At 51.4% G+C, this 15,824-nt stretch overlaps 1 long non-coding RNA gene across 1 annotated transcript in view; it reads left to right on the top strand.

Annotated features, from left to right (window-relative positions):
- LOC109494440 overlaps window positions 1-12,413 on the top strand; it is a 152,511-nt gene extending 140,098 nt beyond the window's left edge. Inside the window, exon 3 of the long non-coding RNA XR_002738044.2 lies at window positions 5,910-12,413. This is a non-coding gene — a long non-coding RNA (uncharacterized LOC109494440). The remainder of the gene's footprint in view (window positions 1-5,909) is intronic.
- Window positions 12,414-15,824: the final 3,411 nt, after the last annotated feature.

The raw sequence follows: 15,824 nt of genomic DNA, 5'->3' as shown, positions 1-15,824 counted from the left end.
GGGATCCAAGTCGGCTGGTTCAGAAGGGTCTTTGATCCACCTAGAAGTTAATGCTTTTCCACGGAGAACCGCAAAGCAGCCCCACCCAGGGCAGCCGAGATAACAGGCTGGTGCAATCACAAACCACCAGTCTCTCGATAATGCCCAGTTTTATTGAGGTCTGGTTTTCACCCAATGGGAACACATCCGGCGAACATCAAAGGGAGCAGGCGTCACCTTGTGCAAAGAACCCCGAGCCCTCAGGTGTGTGTGCTGGGAAGAGTGCGTGTGGGGCTGTGTGTGCACAAGGCTGCCCGTTGGCAATTGCCTTTGTATAGATCAGAGGCCACCAGCCCCAAGGGGCCTTGGCCAGCCGTGAGCACCGTCCCCTTATTCCAGCTGGTCCAGCTCCTCGGATGTCCCTGCAGGTGGGGATTTCACACCTTACATGTGTAAGGGACGCTCTGTGTCATTTTGTACTTGAGTCTGCCTCGGAGGCAGGTGGTGTAAGGATTTTGAGGGTGCTCTGAGGAGACAGAGCCCGAAGGCATGTTATTTGGGATCTCAGGCTCGCTCCTTTGGAATCTTTTGGAGGTCTCTGCACTACAGGGAGCAAACCTCAGGGGGATATGTCTCACCCATAAGGGTGGAAGAACAAAGAGGAAGCGCACGGTCGCATCTCTGCAGGGGGAGGGTTGGTGCATGAATTGGTCGAGCGTGGCCCTGGGGGAGGGGCATTTCCCCCGCTACCCCCAGGCGGTGGTGCCCCTGGGCGTCGTGCACTGGCCTCCGGAGACAGGAGCAGAGAAACACCCCCATCCAAACAGAACATCTGGAAGCTTTTTAAAGTTTATTTTTTAACACATTTGCAAGAGTCAGGACATTTGCACACGAGGTTTACAGGCTGGAGGGAACCAGGAGTTTCGTCAAGCGGGAGACACATTTTGACTCTGGAGAAGGCCAGTAGTGTAGGGAAAGGAATGGGGGAACCCTGGGAACGGCCGGTGTCAGCAGCAAAGTCCTATATGCTTTGGGCTAATTGGTAGCGCAGGAACTTGTTAAGAGGCCCTCGGAGCAGAAAAGGGACCCGAGTCCTTCGCCTCTTCGGCACCCCTGGTAGAGAGCGGCTGGATTTCTTCTACTTTGTTCCGATCAGCTGCATTACGTGGTCAGGACAGAAATCAGGTCCTCTGGGAAAGAATGGGAACGTGCTGGCAGACTCCATCCCGTTGAACCTTAGCTTCTGAGAGCCTCGCTAGGTGGGGAGGGGGGCTTTTTCTGTGACCTCTTCATCTTTCCATCTAGGCTAGCCACTGGGGGGCTGACGTAGGCAGGGGACAGAAAGGCCCACTCATCCAGGTGCCTCTGTGAAGGGATGCCTGAGAAGGTCAGAGCCCTGTGAGCTGCTCTCTCGCCCTGCACTCCTCTTTTGCCCCACCCCCTCCCTCTCTCTTTCTCTCTCTCGGTCTCCTCTCCTCTGCTCTTCACCTCCTCCTCTTCCTCTTCTTCCTCCTTTTTTCTCCAGCCCCCACTTCCCCTAGTGACATCCTGGACTTAATGGTTTGGGCCAAGGGAACCAAGGAAGAGCTTGGCTCAGCATTTCAGCAGGGTAGGCAGGGAGTGAAGTAATGGAGGAAAAAGACAGTCCCAGCAGGACAGACAATTTACACATGACTTCATCTTTCTTTTCGAGGAGCCAGAGCATCAACCTGTTCGGCCCTCCCTTTCTTCATTGCTGGTTTCTCATTTAATTCTTTCCTTCCTTTCTGCTCCAACCCAGTGTGGAGCCCCGGCCAAGCTGATTTTCAGGGCTCCGTTAAATAGATGGGAAATCTCTCCTTGCTCCGGGGGCATCCTTGTGGGAGGATTGTGGTTTCAGTGCCTGGGGAGTTTACCCAATTGGAAGGAGAATTAATGCTCCCCGTTTCTGAATAGGCCCCACTGCCAATCCCACTGTCTTTATTAAGACAGTTCTTTTTGTTGAATGAGCTCATGTTTCTAGCTCGTGGGAGCTGGTTCATTGTGTGCTGTTTATTAGGGGAGGAAACTGAGGCTTTGTGTGGTTATTCATGGGAGACACTGAAAGGTGTCCACCCAGTTCTGATGGGAAATGAGGTGACACAGGGAATAGGAATTTCTATTCCACCCCATCTAGTCACCCTCATCTGGCGACTAGGATGCCGGTTCCCAGGTCCACAGCAAGCCATGCTTATTGTAGCTTCTTGTGTGCTTCCCATAGTCAGGATTCAGGTGTGTCCCCTTCCCCAGCTCGGAGAGGTGTCTCCTCCGGGCCCACTGGCCTTCTGCAACGTGCAGTGCTTCTCGGCATTGGCCGCACACTGGGATCACCCAGAGAGCTTTAACTACCTCCTGATCCTGCCCTAGTAGATTCTGATTTCTCCAGGTTGGGGCCAAGGTCCAGCCACTGGAATATCGAAAAGCATCCCAGGTGATTCTAATGTGCAGCCAAGGTCAAGAATGAACCACCCCTGAGAGGCAGCCTTTCTCAAGTGGGAGAGATTTTGATGACCCCCCCTCCCTTCCCTTTCTTACCATGCCCAAGACAGTTTTGATGGCCACACGGGGAAGAGGGTGTTGTTGGCATCTAGTGGGTAGAGGCCAAGGGTGCTGCTAACCATCTTACAAGCTACAGAACAGCCCCCTGTGGTTTTGATTCAGTAAGTCTGGGGCAGGGCCTGAGAATTTGCATTTCTAACAAGTTACCCGGGTGCTTGCTGAAGCTGCCGGTCCAAGGTTACACTTGGAGAGTCACTACTCTAGACTGACTCTGAATCCTGTTTTTCTAGATCTGTGACAATACCGCCTCCATCGTGGTTACTAGAAAACTCTAAATTGGCAATGACTTACTAAGACAGAAGAGCATTCTCTCCCACATAACAGAAATCTAGAGAAAGGCTACAGCTGTTTTTCAGTTGATGGAACTGAGGCTTTCAGAGATTAAGCCACCAGCCCGAGTGACAGTCACAAATGGTATAATTTGAGAGCCTGCTTAAATCCCGGACTGCTTTTTGCCTCAGTTGCTCTCAGAGACCCGACCTTTCCCTTCTGAGCCTGCAGGGTGTCTGGTAGACGATTCTGAGCCAAATTTGGGACCCCATCCCTTCTGACCAGCTGCATTCCGTTGTCACCTGTATCCCTAATGCCCTCTTCTCTGGATCCGCCGGGAGACAGAGGCATGGTAGGCCCGATTGACAACATTAGTTTCCTGCGGCTGCTGTGAAGTTACCACAAGCGCAGTGGCTTGAAACAACACAAATGTATTCTCGTACATTCTGGAGGCCCACTTCACCGGGCTAACCTCAAAGTACCCACAGGCCTGGTTTGTTCTGGAAGGGCTAGGGAAGAATCCAGTTCCTAGCCTTTTCTAGCTTCTGAAGGCCTCTGTGTTCTGAGTCCTTCCTGAATCACTGCAGGCTCCTGCTTTCATTTTCGTATCTCATTCCCCCTGCCTCCCTCTTATAAGGACACCTGTGGTGACACGTGGGGCCTACCCGGGTCTTCCAGAATCACCTCTGTATGTCAGATCTCTTCTGCCACAGAGGGGAACAGTCACAGGTTGCCCAGATTGGGACATGGGTGTCTTTGGGGGCTGATATTCCGCCAACCACAGGGGCTATCTTGCTCTTGCCCCCATCCTCCCATTCTTCCTTCCTTGGCCCCAGTTTTTCCTCCATCAGCTGTTCCCCACACAGACTCTCCATACATTTAACTTCTGTCCCGGGAGTTTTCAAAAAGGCCAGAGACTGGTTCTGAAGGGCAACACGGTGTGTCGGAGGTTTGTCTGATCAGCTCCCAGCGGCCTTGGCAACGGGCGCGAAAACATTCACGTGGAGAAAGGATTGGGGGAAGGGGATCCTGCCCTGGACGTGGCAGTGCGACTTCACCTGGGCGTGATGCACGCTGAAGAAGCATACATAGGAGATACAGTTGTCGCGTAGCAAGCTTCGCAAAACCGTCTGGTTTGTGGGTAATCTCCCAAATCTCTAGCTGCCTGCTAATCCCTGAGCCCCCTGTTTGTTGCCTTTCTCTAGGCTAACGGAGGCGTGTCTTTGGCCAAATACAAATGCTACTACCCGGAGCAGAGTTATGTGGGGAGGGAGGACGGGGGTGTGCTTCTCTGTGGGGCTGGTTCTTCCCTAACCTTACTTTCCTTCCCTGCAGTGATCCCCTCATCGCCCCCCCCATCCCAACCGCCACCCCACCCCCCCGCCCGCCTTGGCTGGGTCCGCCTGCTGGGATGAGTCTGGGGTGTTGTATGTTTTACTCTTTATTTTATTTTGCAAATGCCTCCCAACATTCCCCTCTGTGTTTAATGTCCCTCTGCCAAGTGCATGAGGTTGCCCAGCAACAAGAAGGAAGTCCCAGTGTGATTCACCCGCTGTTGCCAATTAATTTGCTAGCTGTGTGCGTCTCCCTGGGGAAAAGGCTCCTCCTGGCCCTCCGTGAGCCTGTGCAGAGGGCCGCTGCCCGGGAGGGGGAAGGAGACCAGAGAAAAGTTAGCACAACCTTGGGGCCGTTCGGGGGTGTTTTCGGGTCCAAATGAAAGAGTGTCTGGAGAGCCCAGGCCACACCTGGGTGAGACTTACGGTTTCCTCTTGGCCGCCAATCAGAGAGCCTCCTGGAGTGCCAGAGCGCCTCTGCGTAGGCACATTGGCTGGCTTTCTGCGGGTAGGTGGCTCTCACACGCACACTCGCCCTTTGCGGTTCTCCTGCAGAGCAATGTCCTCTGAGTTCTCTGCTCAGTGCCTCCCAGCCCGCGGGGACCTCCTCCCGTCTCTGACAGTTAGCACCTTGTCTCTGGGGATCACGGCAGCTGCACACATCACTGCCTGGGGTGTAGCCAAAGCCCTCAAGAAGGAGAACACCCCTTCGTCAGGTGCAGGGGGCTAAGCTGTGACGTCCGTAGGTCCTCAGAGGGGTGGAAGGGGGCCTGTTGACCCCCGGAATCCCTAGCGTGCGTCCCTCGAGCTTGATCCGTGTCCCCTCTCTCCCGAGGCCTGCAAGGGCCGGTTTGCCTGTGTGCTTCAGCCGGCCCGGTCTGGGACTTGGGTTCCCCGTACGGATTTGCATGGATTTGCAGTTGTCCAAGTTGTTCCGTGTGAGTTGACGGTGATTGCTGCTGTCGTGAGGGAGGCCTGGGCTATCTGTGCCTGTGAGTAGGCCCCTGGCTTGCCTTGCTGGGCCTCGTCAATTTTAAAATGGGGAAGTCCCCCGGGGGCACTTGGTGGCACTAGCTATATTTCTCCGAAAAGGGAGCCACAGGGGGTGGCGGGAAGTGACAGAGGTATGCAGAGCCCAAACCCATCTTCGTTCATCTGCAGTCAGCATTAGGAAAGAGAATGTGTTAAGCTGTGTCTTCCCTTTTCCTCTAAGGAGACCCATCTGCCCTGGATCATTTCCTCATTAGTTGTCAAGGGATTTGTGAGAATAGACAGAGGTCTCAGCTAAGGTGAACGTTGGGATAGGGACCAGGCCCTTGTCATCCTGTACACTGAGAACACCGGCACCCTCTGCGCCTCAGTTTTCCCAGCTATAAAGTGGGTGACCTAACACCCCCATGCTTCTTGCACCATGTCTCACAGCCTTCCTAGTGAAATGCTGAAAAAGAGAATTTTCTACTTGCTCTGGGCTGGCTGTATTCGGTGTGTTTTGGTTTGTTTTTTTAAGTCAGCTGTGGGTATCGCGGTGAGGTCTGTGTGGAGGGTTCCCCGTGACAATTCCGCGTAGGAGTTCCTTGAGTGGTATAAATACGCCTTTCTTTTTTTTCTGTCTTAGCTCGGATAGCGCGGTTAGCACTGGAGGTTCTGTTCACCGGCTAGAACATTGTGGACTAAAGACAGGAAAGTCAAGCTCACTGCTGAAAGAGCAGAAGCCAGACTCTAACTCTGATGCTGTGTTTCGGTCCACAGGCCTGGAAAGGAGGGGCGGCTAAGGGCTGCTCTTCCTTGCCCACACGTCCCGCCAGGAAGCCGGGCGGGGCTGGCGTGTGCCGCCAGGATCCCCGGGAAGGACCCGGCTAAGATGGGACCATCTCCTAAGAGGCAAGAGCTCTGGATCTGATTAAGACTTCCTCTTCCGGAGAATGAAGAACATTCTAGATTGGAGAGGACATTGGAGGAGAAAGTAAAGACTCGTGCACTGAGGAGTAGTCTGTGTCTGGACCTGCGTGAGCCGGACGTGACCTGCATATAGCTGGCGAGACACCGTCGTCACAGACCTCGTCCTTCCTTCTTGTGGGAGACATTCCCTGTACCGTCGCCTGGTCTTAAGACTCCGCCCCCTGCTCCGCGCCCCAACCCCCGGGAACCACAGGGCTTTCTACCGCACCCTTTGTCTTGCCCCCCGGCTCCCCCGTCTGCTGTGCCTTTGGACGCAGTCATTCTTGTTTGCTCCATTATCTTCCAGCCGGATACAGAGTGAATAGTTAACTACACTTAGGTCAAATGGGATTTTAATTTTCGTTCCTGTTCCTTCTAAAGCGGCCGGTGTTTGCGTTGCTCTGTGAGCAACATTGGAATAGTACGTCCTCTCCCTTATTTGGGATCTGGCCCCCTGGGGTTCCAGAGCGAGGCAGGTGAGTGCTGAAGTTCTTCAGGGCTCTCCAGTGTCAGGGACACCGGAGGGGCTCCTGCAGGGGAGCTGGCTCAGGACGGCTGGCGTCCTCCGTGTCCAGCTTCTTTCGTTCGGATCACACGCAGGTGTATGTCTGGAAGAGTGAAAAAGACGATTTGTTCATCCCAGCTACCTTCTACCTTTTTTAAACTGTATTTTTGACATATAACTGACATACTGTTATACTTGTTCCCCACCTGTCTTCTGTTGAGGCAGACGCACCGCCCGCTATGAAGACCCCCTCCCCCCCCCCCCCCCCACCTCGCAGGTGGCAGTTGGGACCCATGCCAGAACATGGTGCTTCCTTACAGACAATCTGGCTGCCAGAGCTGGTGTGTTTATTGAGGATCCTCGTCCCCCAGAATGCCGATGACACTCCTGACGGCAGGTTGGGCCTCGTGAAACACGAGTCAAATATTCTGTCACCACCATGCGCATGGCTGAAAGCACTTCTAGATTCGATCTTGTCTGCGTTGCAGAGCCAACGATGTCTGCACGTCCTGCACCCAAAAAATGGATGGCTCATTTTTGTAGAAAGAATTAAAGCTGTACATATCCACCTTCTCTGTGTTGTAGGTGATGGGTTTCTGTGACCATTTAATGACTTTGGTGTCTTCTAAGGGGAACAACGGGGACCTTCTTGGCATCTCAGATTCACCACAAAATGAGGGAGGGGACCCTCTTGAGGAAATTTCATGCTGTTGAAATGTGAAGCTTGTCTGTGGGCTTTGCCTTCCTTCCTTGACATGCACACAGACTCCTCGTCCTGGTTAGATTCCTTCAGGTTTCAAGGAACAGAGATCCACTTACATCACTTCCGTGAATGAGGGTTTATTCCAAGTTGCATGGGAATGGAAGTAAGGTAGACAGGAAACAGTCTACCCAGCAGCTGCCCGGCAAGACCTGTCTAGAAGCCCAAAGTCATTCAAGATATCCATTCGCTACAGAGTTTCCAGGAAGAGCAGGAACTCTGACACCATGGTCATTTTGACCTTCTGTTCAGCAGCAGGAATCACTGCTCCTGCTTCTCGCATTCGGAGCTGTTCCAGTTTGCCCAGGGCTGAGCAGTTTTCCGGGACACACGACTTTCAGCAATAAACCTGGGACAGCCCTGGGCAAACCAGAATAACCGTCACCCTAGTGGGTGACTTGATGACACTGCCTTTGCTGCTGCTTTACCTGCTGTAGCGAGCCGATGCTCTCGATTAGTCTGGCCAGCTGCCATTCGGAACCCTTGTGTCTGACCACGTCGTTGACCACCAGGTAGGCTACAGATGGATGCCATTGGATCAAGCACCAATCTTGACCAAATCTGGTGTTTCCAGGGTGGTAGGGTTCCATGATACTGAACAAAAGCCTGGGTGTCATGAACCAGTCGAGACCACATGCTTCAGAAGAAGTGCTGTGGATAGTGGATATGGCAGCCATTCAAAGTATCAGGGATTCCTCTCCAATACAGTCCTACTTAAAAAGATGAACCTAACCTTTCATGTTAAGAACAAAGCAAATCAGTAGGAAACAAAAACAGCTACCGGGAACAGGAGAAAACAGACTACGATGTGTGCATGCACATGCGTGTGAGATACACGCACATACCACATAGAATAAGCCAAGAAGAAAATGATGCATCTTTGCAAGATGGAGGCTAAGAGCTAATAATCATTGGGATGGATGGGGGCACCTGGGTGGCTCAGTCGGTTGAGCATCCGACTTCGGCTCTGGTCACAATCTTGCTCGTGGGTTCAAGCCTTGCGTCAGGCTCTGTGCTGATGGCTCAGAGCCTGGAGCCTGCTTCAGATTCTGTGTCTCCCTCTCCCTCTCCCTCCGCTCCTCCTTTACTCACACTCTGTCTCTCTCTCTCTCTCAAAATAAATAAACGTTAAAAAAATTTTTTTTTAATGATCGGGATGGCATTGTCTGGAGAGCAAAGGAGTTGGCTGGAGGACTTCCTGAAATTCCTTTGAACTCTAGGATTCTTTGAAATCTCAAGGGTATGTAAGTTGGACCCAAGTGTGTACTTTCTCTCCAAAGTCTCCCAGATAACCTTTGAGTTCAACTCCGATCATATTGAATGGGACCTCCCAGCTCACTCTTACCTTTCCAGACACTGACTTTATCTGGGATAAAGGAGCGGAACTTGGTGGTGGTCGTGGGCGGTAGAGGACGGGAAGGTTGTGTCTGCCCAGTTTTCGGTGTTCATGACAAGTAAGAACAATCTGAAGGCAAATTACAGGTTCTTTTCAGGCTAGGCAGATCCGGGCTTTCGGGATTGCATACCATTCTGAAGTTGTTGCTTCTTGTCAAGGGATCAGGCCTCCATCTTTGCTGTTGAAAGATGGGCACGAGTGTCTGCGGTACTGGAACACGAGCCTTCGGCTAATCCCGCGCCTCTCGCACGCCGTGGCCACAGGGAGGTCTTCGCCTACTGAGGTAGAATGAGCACGCAAAAGTCTAGGAACCAGTCTCTCATTACTCCTGTGTAAAAACTGAGATTCCCCCGTGCACCTGAGTCTTTGCCCTTGTTCAGACTCTCTCCGCCTTCACCACCCTTGAAGGAACACTAGCCCAGCTCCTTCGACGCTGTTTTTCTTTTTAAAAAGACAAACTCATTTCAGACATTTCCTTCATTTATGTCCCACGTACAGTCTTTGGTTCCAGAAGTCTCGCTGTTGTGCCAAAGGCAACAATCTCCTCTTTCTCTCTCTCCTTATCTTCTCATTCACATAGAAACACAGAACCCCAGAGCTCGAAGTGGTCTGTAGCATCACCTTTATCTAGATTTACCTCTGACTGATGCAGGAATCCCCTTTCCAACATCAGACGAGGGACTGTCCAGGCCTGGGGGAGGCAGCCATTTTGGCAGAGTGGGAGAGAACGGTGAGAGAGGGGTGGGTGGTATTCAGCCTGGTGGGGAAGTGGTAGGATTTTGAAGAGCAATTCATAGACTGTCAAGAGACCCTGAATGTCAAGTTCTTAATGAGATTTCGAGGCAGATGCTTCTTGCCCTCTCCCTGACGCACATCAGTCTCTCTCTTCTGGATCTCGCGTGTCTTCTGCTGATAAAAACCACAGAGTGGGGAGACCAGGAAACCTGAGTTTTCATCTCAGAGAGCCCCTCACCTTCAATCCTTCCCTGTAAAATGGAGGGGTCGGGCCATGTGATCCCCAAAGCCTCTTCTGTCTCTGACATCCACAGGCCGTCCTATTTAATAGAGTCCATGACTTGAAGATTTGCTGGGGTTTTTTGGCTCAATAGGAGAAGAGTAAATCAGATGTTGCCCAAGGTACAGTGTAAAGCCATTTCATCCACATCCTGAACCAATTCATCTTGCTGCAACTCATTATGAACAGAACCTCAAATTAGCACCCCAGCCCCAAGATTTTGTTCAGGCTTCCCTGTGAAATTTTTCCCGTGGCACTGAATCTTGACCCACAGGGACTTTTGATCATCTACAAAGGGAAACCCTGGTGGTGATGGAGAGATAGGAGCTTCTAATCGTGAAGTAAGGCCCTCTGCTCGGGAATATGCTTTAAAGGGCATCACATTGACCTTGGGAATGGCCCTTGACCTTGGACAAGACCCTTCATGCCAGGCTGGTGGAAAGCAGGGCTGGTTCCCCCTACCTCTGCTTCAGAGTGAGACCTTCTTTGCCCAGGCTACATCTGTACCCTCGTCCTTCAGCGTTAGATCCGTTTCTGTGGGTCTCAGTTTTCTCCTCCACCAAATGGGAGAAGGAAGTTGGTGATCGTCTCGGGTCCCTCCCATGTGTCAAGTTCGAAGCCTCCTCTGACCCAGCTGATGCCTGCCTTTCCTCTGCCAAGTAGCTCCTCTCCCTTGATCCTCGGCTGCACAAGCCAAAAACCAGGGCTGTCCTGGGAAGTCCATTACCAAAGAATACTTCAAAGCTGTTTGCACTGGTTGTCAGTTGCACTAAACTTGAGTTTGTTGAGGCAGAAGATAAATAGACATACAGACTGATGGCAGGCACGGGGAAGGGGGAACTACTATTTGCCCGGGTGACAAGGAGCAGGGGGGAGACCTGCCTGCAGTTTTGACCAATAAATAAAAACTGGTCGCTCTGTGTGGCTACAACTGGAGGGGATTTATTAGTTTGCTTAGTGAAAAGCAAATATTAAGTCTTAAGTTGACCCGTCCTGGGACCTGCCTTTTGGCTTTTGTATGCCGTCCGGCACCGATCACCATGTACTTTGGGTTATCGAGTTCTGTCAAAGGGTGGGGTTTTTTTGTGTTTTGGTTGTTTTTTTTTTTTTTATTGTTTTCCATCTCCTCCTTTTCTCCGTCCTTTGCCTACCTTCCTCCCTGTTACTGTAACCTCAGGTCTGGGTTTTAAAGGCATGGGGATAGCAGGGTGTGGAAGATGCATCGTCCTGGTCATGAAGCTGTCTATATTCAGGGCTCCCACCGGCCTAGGGACTGCCCAGTTCCCGGAACGGAGGCTCAGGGGGGAAGGGGTTGTGAGCCCACCAGGTGGTCCTTGTGGGGCCCCTCCGTCCTCGGCCCTGAGCATAATTATGGGCAATAGGAAAGGCTACGCATTCATATGTGACTGTTCATGCTGAACAGTGATTTCAGCCAGATGCACTGAAAGACGAACCACCGAAGGTAGCACTGTGAGTGCTAATTGGGGTCTGACCAGGGTTTCTCACGATCCGTGGAGCGAAACGTCCAGACCAGAGGGGCTGGACAGACACCTGATCTCTCCAGTTTCCAAGTATGAGCTGCAGTGAAGCTCAACAACATGAAAGATTCTTTACCCTTTGCCTCAAGCGTCCTCAGTGCGAGCCAGTCTGTTCTGAATCACTGCAGTCTGTGGCTTCTCGGGCCTCATGGGTGCTGCTCGCTGATACCTACCACGGTGGGCACAGGGCACAGGGCTGCATGTCAGACCCTCAGGGCCCTGGCCACTCTGACAACTGTCCACAGAGGATGCACCTTAAGGGCCAGTTCAGGATATCATGGTTCACTGCCACTACTCCTGTAGCCAAGAGTTGGGAACGTTCTGGAATGGCTTCATTAAGAACGTTCCTTTCACATTCCAGTGGTGATTTTTGATTGAACTCAGCACGATTTTTAACTCATGCAATTTTAACTCGGCAATTTAACTCGGCAATTCTTCCTGGATGAGTCTATTTTTAAAAAGGTCGATGTTGGGTACCCAGGCTGCTGAAGTCCTACTGATCCTTCAAGGCTCAACTCAAAGGCTCCGTTCTCTGGGAAGCCTCCCTGAATTCCTTCTTCCCTGTCAACCGGGCACGTGTCCTTTTAAAGCAGCTGGCATTGGACGGGTACTCGAGAGATGCTGATCTCTCCTTCCTGGACCCCGGCACTTTTCATATGTCTTTTACTGAGCTTACACTCAACTTATTTTAACTATTCCTTCTTCCTTTTAACTGTCTCCTTCTCTCCCCCGTCCCGACCCTTGTAAGAGCAGGACCTGGGTCACTCCTTATGCATTGAAATTTATCCCTGAGATGCCCCCTCATGTTAATGATCACATGGCAGGCACTGTGGTTGACATTTAATCCTCAGAAAACAGAATCACATGGATCAGTCGCTTGGACCAATTCTTACAGGTGAGGGTTCAGATCAAAATTGAGGTCATTAAAGGGCCTCAAGTTCAGAGCTCTTCAGTTGCTGCGTGATGGCTTGAACATGGCAGATGTACAAGAAAGATGTCAAGTTGAGTTTTCCTACTAATGACCTGTCACTGTGTTGCCCACCAAACTGCCAGTTTCTTGTTTGCCCACTATTCATCAATAAAGTGTTTTCTTTTTCTGAACAGTGGAGGAAATGTGCTTGTTGCGTGATGGGTTGTTTTCCCTGTAGAAACTTTTCTTGCAATAGAATGTGTCTGTTTTTTGCTGATTATTTGAGAGGTAGGTTCATTTTTAAAATAGGAAAGAGAAATTGAAACTCAAAGTTCTGGGGCACCTGGGTGGCTCAGTGGGTTAAGCATCCGACTTTGGCTCAGGTCATGATCTCACAGTTGAGGAGTTCGAGCCCTGTGTCGGGCTCTGTGCTAACAGCTCAGAGCCTGGAGCCTGCTTCAGATGCTATGTCTCCCTCGCTCTCTGCCCCTCCCCCCCTCATGCTCTGTCTCTCTGTCTCCCAAAATGAATAAACATTAAAAAAAAATAATAAAGGAAAAAAAAAGAAACTCAAAGTTTAGGTCAGAATTTCTGAAGAATTTCACAGCGTCTAATAGGAGAAACACACACACTAAAGGAAACACACACACACACACACACACACACACACACACACACACACACACGAGATGCTCCCTGCCTTCAGGATCTTACAGTCTTAGTCTCATTTGCCAGATGAACTCTTCATTAGGGTTCCTGAATGGATGCATAATGCTGCCTGTCCTTTACTCTAATGCAAACATTTTCACCAAGTCATGGGCAGAAAAGTTGGCTAATGGTGATTAGATCCCCTGCTACAGGGGATGGGCCTGGGTTCAAGGGCTTATCACCTGGGGACAGAAGGCAAAGATGGAAGAATTGTCACTCAAAAGCAAGCAGGCCCCAGGGAGAGAGGCTGTGTTCCCATTTGCTCTCTGACTACCCCCTTTCAAGGGCAAGAGCATAGGAAGGAAAAGAGAGGGGCAGAGATCTATGTCGGAGGTTCACTTTCTTTGGGAAGAGGGGAAGAACTCAAAGCCCACCCCCTCTTCTCACTTCGTACAAACAAGTAAAATTAGAGTTTGGGGCACAGTGGATGCCATCTGTGGGCTGCGGTCACCAGCACCGATGTTAGATATGTGAGAGATGATAGGACGTTCAGCGGAGAAAAATCAGGCAGTTCAGGAAATAACATGTTCAGTGTTCTACCGTGCTTTACAATTTTAAAGCTGCTCGTTTGAATCTCACGGCCACAGCGGGAGAAGGTTTTGAGACTTCGTTGTTACAGGTGAAGGGACCACGCTGAAGGGGTCGGTGACTTGCCATAGAGCGTACCCCATGAGGACCCTGCCCTCCATGCCATGTTCCGGTTTCTCTACGGCCACCTCAAGGAGGGACTGAAAACGCAAGCCGTATCAGCCCCAGGTGGCTGCTGTAACAAAACACCCCAGATCTTTGTTGTGTCTGTGAGTTTTTCCATTCACACCTCCATGGTATGTGAGGCAGCAGTGGTGGGGGCAGAAGGCTCCTTTTCCTGCAGAAATTTAGGGACTCTGACTCCTATTTTAGGACACAGCAACCTTAAAGAGAGGCTGAATGGCACAGCCTCTGGCTTCAGACCGTCTGCACTGAACCATCCCAACCACCCTAGTCATGAGACCTCTCGGAAGTGTAGGAAGACCTCTAGTCGGTTGCCTCCGTGGGCCTCAATTTCCCGATCTTTAAACTGCGTCGTGGGGTGGCAGCAAGGTGTAAGTGAGTTATTGCAGGCAGAGCACTGAGAACGGTGCCAGGGACTCAGCACTCAGATGACCCGGGGGATCTGCTCGCCAGTTCAGTCAGCGTAGGCTCTACATACACGGAGCCGGTGGCCCGCCTGCCATGACTCTTGGCCCAGATGATCTCTGTGCCTGGATGGGAAGAGAAACGTCAAGTGTGGACTCTGCCGTGGAGTCTGTGTTTTCCTGATGTGCCATGGCATCGCTGCTTCTCTCTGGCTGTGAGCAGGCTCTTTGGCCTGTTTGCTTTGATACTGGGGATAGAGCTGAGCTGCTGGCCGGGGGTATTGATGTGGGTGATGTCTGGACCCTGACTCTAGGAACACTGATTCTCCTTCCCGGGCACACTCACCACCACGTTCCCGTCATCCCACCCTACTACCAGTCGCGCTTTCTTCCCCAGAGGCCAAGTTCTCTCCGGCATCTGTCCGTGGCCTCTGCCGACTAAGCGGCCTACCAAATGCCCGAATGGACACGCACGTTGGGTACTCAAGCCCCTTTCTGTTGCCTCTTGCACCGGGGCAGAGAAGAGGTGATTTCACGAGCCGGACCGCCTTCTCCCTGTCTCCACACCTAGACTTCAAATCAGACCCCTGGCTGGGCGTGGCTGCCTGTAGCTGGGAGACCTCAGTCGTCCAGGATTCTGGCCACAGCTCGGTCTGTTCCGTCTTTGACGACTCTCCTGGCACCACTGGAGAATGGAAAAGCTGGTCTGTTTACAGGACACGGGGCCAGAGCAGCATTAAAAACTAAGGGGCAAATAAAATGTGGTAAACAAATTTCCTTTCCAGTAAGGATCACTGCTTTCCCCCATCCCTCCAACACGAACCATTTTCCTCCTGTGTTTGGATAAACTTTCATCCTGTGCAATTACCATTCCCAGGGAGGGGCCGCCTATTTCCGTTGGCTATTTATTTTGATTTTGACCATTCCTCTGCTTTTTGAGCATCGCACACCTAATAGTGAAGAAAATACGCTCCCTATCAGGACAGAGGGAGCAGCTCTACCCTACCCTTCCTTCGTCCTCCCGAGTTTCCCCCTTCCTTCCCACTGCACCCTCACCTTCGGATTTCGTTCACTTCAGGGTATAGACACGGGGGACGGTCCGCGCTGGCCAGACGCTGCTCTCCTCCAGGAGAGCTGGTAGCATTAGTTAAGTGAGAATCAGGAAGGAGGGAGGGAGGTGAAGCAGAGGGGAGAAGTGGTTTCCAGGAAAGCTAGAACAGATACAAAGGGGTTGTGTGTGGGCTGACCACCTCTCTACGCAAAGCTCTTCGAATCCCCCTCGTGAGTTTTTATGTGAGCGGAAAGCCATTGAGCTCAGGTTTCCTGACCCCGGCAGGTAGCTTATCGTAAAACAGTTCATCCAGAGGGGGAAGAAATACCTGGTTCCGATACCTTGTTTCAGCACTTAAATTTCGTTATTGTTGTTGTTGCTGTTCTGAATGAAAGGAGAGAGGAAAACCTTTTTATTTTTTTTCTTTCTGGCTCTGAGATACATGAAACTGTGGGGACGGGGTGGGGACACCAAAAACCAAATTCCCCCAAACCAGTTTTGAAAGACGATTATTCTTGTTTATAGATGCACTGCATTAGTAAGGGCCCCTATTTGCGTATTCTAGACCTACCCTCTGCCCTCTGCTGTCCTGGGTTGGCGTGAAGGAGGAACACCCCACGCTGTCAGCGATATGTGTGGGTCGTCCCCACTTTCTATTAAAGTTCGCTTCACTTTCTAAATCCCTTGCCTTTGCCCGGTTGGACGAATCGATATTCTTGGAGGTGCTG

Source organism: Felis catus, chromosome E1 (assembly GCF_018350175.1).
Source record: "Felis catus isolate Fca126 chromosome E1, F.catus_Fca126_mat1.0, whole genome shotgun sequence".
Taxonomy (NCBI): domain Eukaryota; kingdom Metazoa; phylum Chordata; class Mammalia; order Carnivora; family Felidae; genus Felis; species Felis catus.
Note: the sequence above shows the minus strand (reverse complement) of the source record. Positions and strands in the feature narration are given on the sequence as shown.